Raw genomic sequence first — 7,606 nt, 5'->3', positions numbered from 1 at the left:
TAGTTCAAGGTAAGGGTCCAGTCTTATGCACACATTTCATCACGACAAACAACGTATTTAATAAAACAACAAAGAAAATAAGAGGCCCTACAGTGTAATAATAACATTATCCCGAAAGGAAAAGGGTGACATTCATGTAAATGCCTTTATGCAAAGTTAGAACATACCTCAGAGCACATTCAGATGCAGCAAAGCCTAAAAACCAGAACCACGACTCTTCTCTTCTTTGCTATAATTCTTCCTATATGAGTTTTAACAAAGAGAAATTCTTGGGACTTCTGGCATGGCTTTTGTATGTCATTTGATCATGTGTATTTTCCTTTCTGTGCTTCAAAAGGAGGACATGTCCCAGCCTGTGACAGCTCTCCAGTCTCTGTCTTTGTTCATGCACACAGTCTGCTCTGATTGCGCTAATGATCTACAGTGGAGCTACAACTGCGACGAAGCAAGTAGTCAGGAAATGCAGTGTGCTGTGAACTGTTTTGTTTTCAGACCAGGAACACAGGAGCTAAGGAGCATTACAACAGAGATAAATGACTGAGCTGAGTAAAGGATAATGCCCGATGAGTTGTTCATCATCAGGAATGAATGGAGATGGGGAGCTAGAGAACTGTCCGATGGTTGCCTCCATGGAGTCCATTAAATCCTGATTATGGACACCTCAAAGAGCATTATTCCGCTTATACCATGGCATGCCAAAAAAAAAATCAAGACCATTACTTTGTATTTCTCAAGGCATAACTCCGTTTCCCTGGTAATGAATAATTACAGACAGAATCTGGCTCAGAAGTGGGTGGTTTTCTACCGGGGCTGGGTCATATCTAGTATAAACTATTTTTGAGTAACAGATGAGCAAAAAAGTCACTGAAGAATATCAATAAGTATGAAAGACAACATAAGTGTGATTGCTGTGCACTAGCAATCCATTGGAAATCACTAGTAATGTAGCATGAGTAATACCAGACCACCAGCACTGTGTGTTGGCAAAAATACTGTCTGTCAATGGTGAAATGAGTCGATTGCCTTGTGACTGGGCTTTGCTGTGTGTCAGACAGGCAGGGAGACAGGAAGCGAAGCTGTACAGCTCTGCAGACCAAGCACAGCTGAAACACATTACACCTCACACTCGTGTGTCATCAGAATGACATCATCTCAAGTTTGTGTTAAGCATTTTTTTTTGTGTTTTGCAGATGTAATATTTCGGCTGGTGCTGCCAGTACAGCTGATATCATGGACAGCCAGTATATCTCAATGGGATTTGGGTGTAGCATGGAGGAAAAATGCATTAGACAGCGGAAGGGTTCGTAGCATAGAGTGAGGAAAGCATTTGTAGTTCTTACACCCTCAAGCAATATGATGTCTTCTCCTATACGTGAAAGCACAGTTTATTTTAAGTTTCATTTGCCTTCTTGATGTCTTTTATGAAATTGCATCAATATATCTCAACAGCTAAGAAGATAGATAAAAGAAGCAACATTTTCAGTACTTTGTACATCAGTACATTCTACTGTACACTAGCTACTATAAGGTGCAATGAACATCCTAGATTAGTGAACCAGTAGTGAGGCTTGAGACTAATAGTCTTATTTCTGTCACCATTACAGGCACAGTAAATTATCAAGTTTTCAAATGCTGCCAAATACTGCCTGAATTGCTACCCAATATTTCCACAACTGGTTTCCATCATACCGTACCCTCATCAGTTAAGTTTTACATCTTGGCAGTACAGTAGTCTGCACATATCTTGTAAAGTGTAATCATCAATGATGAAACCTCCATCTGCTTTTCCCCTACTCCCAACTTCTGTTCTCTAAATGTTTGATGGTGACATTTTAATTTCCCACATGTTGTTGGAGAGATGTAATGTTCCTCAGTTCATCTCTGGACAATGTCCTGAAATTGGTAATGAGTTTAAAAGAAATCCTTGTGCGTTTTGAAGTGGCTTTATTAGCATTAATAGCCAAAAAAGTATCAAACTGGTAGCGCAGGATACACTGAAAGCCCACTATTGGAAATATATAAAAGTGCATTCAAATTAAACATGGAGGAAGTTTGGGCCTTGTGTTATTTGCATACATTTGACACTGCATTTTTTGCAGACAGCAGTGTACCAACTACACTGATGCAGTATGGCCAGGAGCTGAAAACAAACTAAACACAAATACATAAAGAAAAAGACTCTACAAGTATCATATAGAATTATCATATTTCAGGCACAACCAGAACCAAGTTTGCATCCATTAGTTCATCAAGCTGACAGCAGTGTGCTCAAACTATAAGCCACTGTTAATTATGCAGGCTACAAGACACACTATGCATCCTAGCATGTAAGCAGACAGGTTGCTAGTTGCTAAAATGGAAAAAGTCTCAGTTGCAGTTGTAGTACTTCAGGAGGAGTTAACTGTTTTGCCTATGTTGAAACATTCAGCTCGTGTGAGCATGTCTCAGCCTGAATTTGCACCTTCAGTAAAATATCCATCACAATTTTCCAAACACAAGAGAAAGTTTGCAGCTAGTGCTTGATAAATGAGCAAAGCAATATATTTAGATTTAAAATGGTGCAGATACATTTTTCTGTTAATAACTTAATGTTTCGGCTTAATTTTTCTACCTTTTACTCTTCGTATCTGCGTAACTGTCTTCACTAAGCAGCAACCTCCAGGAGAAATGAAGCCAGAACCAAACTGCAGTTCATCAAATGGCAGCTTAAGGCTGTCTCCAAAAGTGACTTAAACCCTGGTGACCCCTATGTTAAAATGCCCAACTTTATAACAGAAATGAACATGTTTGCAACCTGGTACCAAAAAAACAATTTTGGTCTCTGTAGCTTATATCCCCATTTATGACAACTGTACCGAGGGGATGATTTTTTCCACTTTCGTTTGTTTGAATGATATTAAGGCTTAAAGTTATGTTAAAATTAAGTGTGTGACCACTTTGAGTGGGTACTGTCACAGGTAGCTAGTAGCACATCAGCAACTAATTTTAAAAGACACATCAAGTTGAAGTATCCAATTAGTTTTGGGAAATATCTTCAAGTGAATGAAATCACAAGAAATCATTAAAAAAGGGTATGACCACGAGCCAATAGTTTTTCCACACAAGTCAAACTTATAACATGTAAGGACCAGTTACCCGCATTTAAAAAAACAAAAAAAGAAGAAATAAATGTCAGTTCCAAATCGTGAAGTATAAACATGAACCAGTTCATTTTAATCTGTGTGAACTGATTTTTGTGGACGCTCTTGAAAAACACTGGACCACACACTCAGCAACATGGTAAAAGAAGTCACCTCAGGAAGCTGACTTGAAAAGTAAAGGGCATGTAGGAAATAACAGCTGAGTGACTGATGGCAGTTGATCTGAGTCTGCGAGAGTAAAGTAGTGCTGAGGAGCAGAGCTGTGACACATACAGTGAACTGTTGTGTGTTTGAGTCCCAGGTGCTCCTCCCAGCCTGTGTGCAGCAGGTCAAGCTTGCCTGACCCCTGCCCTATGACCTCTGACCTCTCTAATGCCTGACCCCCTGTGGGGCATGGCTCCTTTGTGCTACTGAAGATGTTTCTGACTGCATAGCTCAAGTATTTCAACGTGTGTGAGTGTGTGTGTCATTTACAGTTGGACATTTCAAAAGAGAGCAGTCTTACTTTGTCTACTCAGTGTTGACTAACACTTTGTCAACACTGCAAGCGTGTCAGACATGTTTCTTACTCACATCTCACGCATCAGATATGCTGTCAGTTTGATCTATGCAGCTGTCTGTACTGGCTCCGTGCAGACTCAAGTCTCAGCTGCATGTCACGGCCTAACCACGACCTGAAGCATTTATTTAGGCTTCAAACCTATATTTTCAACAATGCATGTCTGCAACAATGCAGTGGTGTCTGAAATTGTACTGACAGTGAGAATAAAACTTGTAATCTTATTGTGTCTGTATTTGCAGACAATTTTGGTTTATCATTAGGACATTCATGCTGTCAACTTTACAATCTGGCGTATAATGACACCCTGTCCTCAGAAGAGCACATTCCTTCTTTGTTATTCAAGACCCGGTTCATCCAGAGACTGTTGTCCAACTATTGTCTTTTTCACAAATTTTAGTTTTACACTATCGGCACATTTTGAAATCACTGAGGCTAAAAATGTTCGTCATCATGGTTCTTGCATCCTCTGAACACACACTTTCTTTTATTTATGTCTTGAAAACGTGTGGACATATAGGCACTGTAGTCATAAGAGGCAACGGGAACTAGAACTTGCATTGTACCACTGACATGCTACATATTGGCGTTTTCTGAAATAACAATATACAGTATATTGCATGCCCTGTGAAGAAATTATTTAAACTTCTGAGACATTCATTTCATGTGGCAGGTCTCATTATCTTCAAATTTGAAGTTTTTCTTTTCGTGTACAGAAAAGTTAAATAATATTTTTTCCCAATATTTTGTTTTCTTCTTCATTGGCAATGTGACTGATCTCTGTATGACAGTAAATCTGTTACAGCACCATGGATTAATCACATTAATTAATACATCTGTTAAACCCTGTATGCCAAGCTTTTGCTGTACTGGACCAGTCTGCACAGGTGCAGTGTGGGTGTGTTGTTTATTGGAGTCCTGTGACTTTTATGAATGCACATTCCCTAACATGTCCACCTGTGCCCTCTGGTCTTTTCCAAAGCCCTATAAAATGCTACGTCTGTCCCCTTTTCCATGTCCTAACTCAGCCACACTGCTGACGTATCCAATATATAAAAAGAACAGAGATATTTTATATACAGTACTGTACTGTAATTAAACTGCGAATTAGACATAGTTCTGTAATTTGATTTGCATAGTAGTTTGAAAATTGTTTGAAACAGCTGTACTATATTGAAACTGCTGTTTCATTACTTTATATTCATGTAATAAATATTCAAATGTTAATTAGATGATAATCTGCATGAGAAATAAAGAAATCCGGTTATAATTATCATCCTTACAGTGATCAGTTTGACCCAGACAGACGTGATCAATAAAGCGCTTTACAGTATTAAAGTGACTGCTGTCTTCAAAAGCATGAGCTGGTTATCTATAATTCTCCATAACAGCAGATAAAAATAGATAGGTGGTATTCTATTAACCAGTAATAAACCACTATTTAACCCAGACTACTTTCATGGCTACATGAGTTTCAGTATTTTTGTCCTTGGAGAGTCAAGGACAGAATATATGTGTGATATTCTAACAATATATGTGTGTATATATATATATATATATATATATATATATATATATATATATATATATATATATACACACACACACACACACACACATATATGTATGTATGTATATATATGTGTGTGTATATATATGTGTGTGTGTGTGTGTGTGTATATATATATGTATATATATATGTGTGTGTGTGTGTGTGTGTGTGTGTGTGTGTGTGTGTGTGTGTGTGTGTGTATGTGTATCTTTTATCTATTTTACATCATGATTTAATGAGGAATTAACTGACCAACCAACAACAGCTGACAGTGATTGTCTGTGGTCAGTGGTCATTACATGCATAGACTAAAATGTACAAAGTTCAAGAGACATGTGGCAGTCCTGCTCTTAAATCCTAATGACGCACTGTTGGATATTTGTTTTAAGGTACTTTGGTGCGTGGTAACCACTACATGAGGCCTGCAGCAGCCTTTAGGAAGAACTGAGGTAATGCCTTATTTTACCAGAGAAGCTCTGTGATCTCAGTCCCCTACAAACTGCAGTTAAGATTCAGCATCACTTACCTCCCTTTAAATGTTTAGTGAAACTAACTTCAGGTTTTAGTAGCCTTGTGTACAATAAAATCCTTAGCAAATGTTATAAGGAAGACAGCAGGGCTGTTTTTCCTTGTTTCCATAAGTCTGGACGATTCAGCATGTCTGTACATCCGAAGGCACTTTAAGAGCTTCAGCTTCATATCTTGGTGGTGGCTGCTTGGTGCATCATCCTAAACCTAATCTGCAGGTGTAATGGCTTGTTCCCTGTGCTACACTTCATTGATCAAATTGCATGCACACAGTTAGAGAAGATTCCCCCAGGGGAACTGACTGTAGAAATATACTGATGTTATGATCAGTCGCATCAGCAGGGCCACAAAGCAGTTTTCTTCAAGGATCAAGTAAGTTAAGAATTTTAAGAAGTGCACCTTATTGGATATGATTATTGGATAGAAAACAAAAATTTGTTTTTTTACAGATACGGTACCAAATGTTATTCACAATACCAAGTTCTGGAGAGTGTTGCCTATATAAAAGATAAGGGAAGCCTATGTCTAATGAAGTGTTAATGATGGTAAGAATAGTGACAGTTACAGCCTGTACAAAAAAATGGGCAGAACAGTCAGCGGTTACGAGATACAGCAGGTTACATACTACCTCTCTACTACTAGTGTATTGATGGTGAGATGGACACCACGTCTTTGTGTGCCCTTTTGAGACTTGATTTGTGTGTATTTTCTTCCATCTGTTTGTGTTTCCCTGCCACTATGAATAGCACTTGACCAATCTTATATATTTTCACCATTTATTATAATGATCGGCAAAGTCGCTGGGACCCAAAATTAGAAGATTTTTAACTTGTAAACAAAGCTGCCAGCATTGTGTTGTAACATAAAAAATGTGGGCAAAACTTTCACTTTTAACAAAACCTTGTTAAAAGTTGAAGAGAATGGAAATGAACCAGCCAGACATTAAACACCAATAATTGACTGTTAATGACACAGCAGGAATTGGGCAGCCAGGTTTTTACACTGCTGACGTGATATATATAGATGCACATTAATGAAACTGTCAGGTCAGAAGCTGAGAGCTAAAGATTTCTTGTAAAAGTCAGACAACAAAACAAATGAATTATGAAGGCAATTACAGGAAAAAATTCAATAGAATTTTAAACCCATTTACACTGAGTAACTTAATGTATCAGTGCCAGATTGGATAGCTATGCTGTGTAAATGTAAGTGTAAATGCATTAATTTGAGATGGACTGAAATTTGATTGTTCAAAACCTCTCCAGGAGAGATTTAAGACACATTCCAGCCAGCTACTGAAAACGTGTGAATGCATTCTCAGTTTGCTATTAACGGATGCAGAAACGCCCTTAAATATCTGTTATGTTAATATTTCAGCCTGCTACCTGCCTGTTAGATCTGTCAATGAGACGAACAGCACATAAGAAGTGCAAGTCAACGGATTGTGTTACATCGCGAGGTTCTCCAACAGCATTCATTTATACACGGCTGTGGCTATTTGTGGCAGCATTACCACTAATTGATGAAATGTACTTGTTAACCATCATGGTCATGATATCTCAAACATCATTATCAAATGGATGACCAATGATTAATCTATAGAGCTTATAGTGGAACAGACTCAACAAAATGCTTCACCATTCAGGATAAAATGAAAAGATCATTACAGGGAGATGGTGGCTCAAATGTAAATAACACGAATGATCAAATTCATCACTAAACAATTCAAGATTATACATTCGCTCTTAGTGCCGTTTTACAGAACTGCAGAATAATGGCACAGTCAGTGAAATCAGCAATCACGCCCATCTTACAATTTTATATTAT

General features: G+C 38.0%; 1 protein-coding gene across 1 annotated transcript in view; it reads left to right on the top strand.

The window, feature by feature from the left end:
- LOC139218567 (ras-specific guanine nucleotide-releasing factor RalGPS1-like) overlaps nucleotides 1-7,606 on the top strand; it is an 89,245-nt gene that overhangs the window by 57,167 nt on the left and 24,472 nt on the right. The window lies entirely within an intron of this gene.

This window comes from Pempheris klunzingeri, chromosome 19 (genome assembly GCF_042242105.1).
Source record: "Pempheris klunzingeri isolate RE-2024b chromosome 19, fPemKlu1.hap1, whole genome shotgun sequence".
In the NCBI taxonomy this organism is placed as follows: Eukaryota; Metazoa; Chordata; class Actinopteri; order Acropomatiformes; family Pempheridae; genus Pempheris; species Pempheris klunzingeri.
This window is presented reverse-complemented; position numbering and strand designations above follow the sequence as displayed.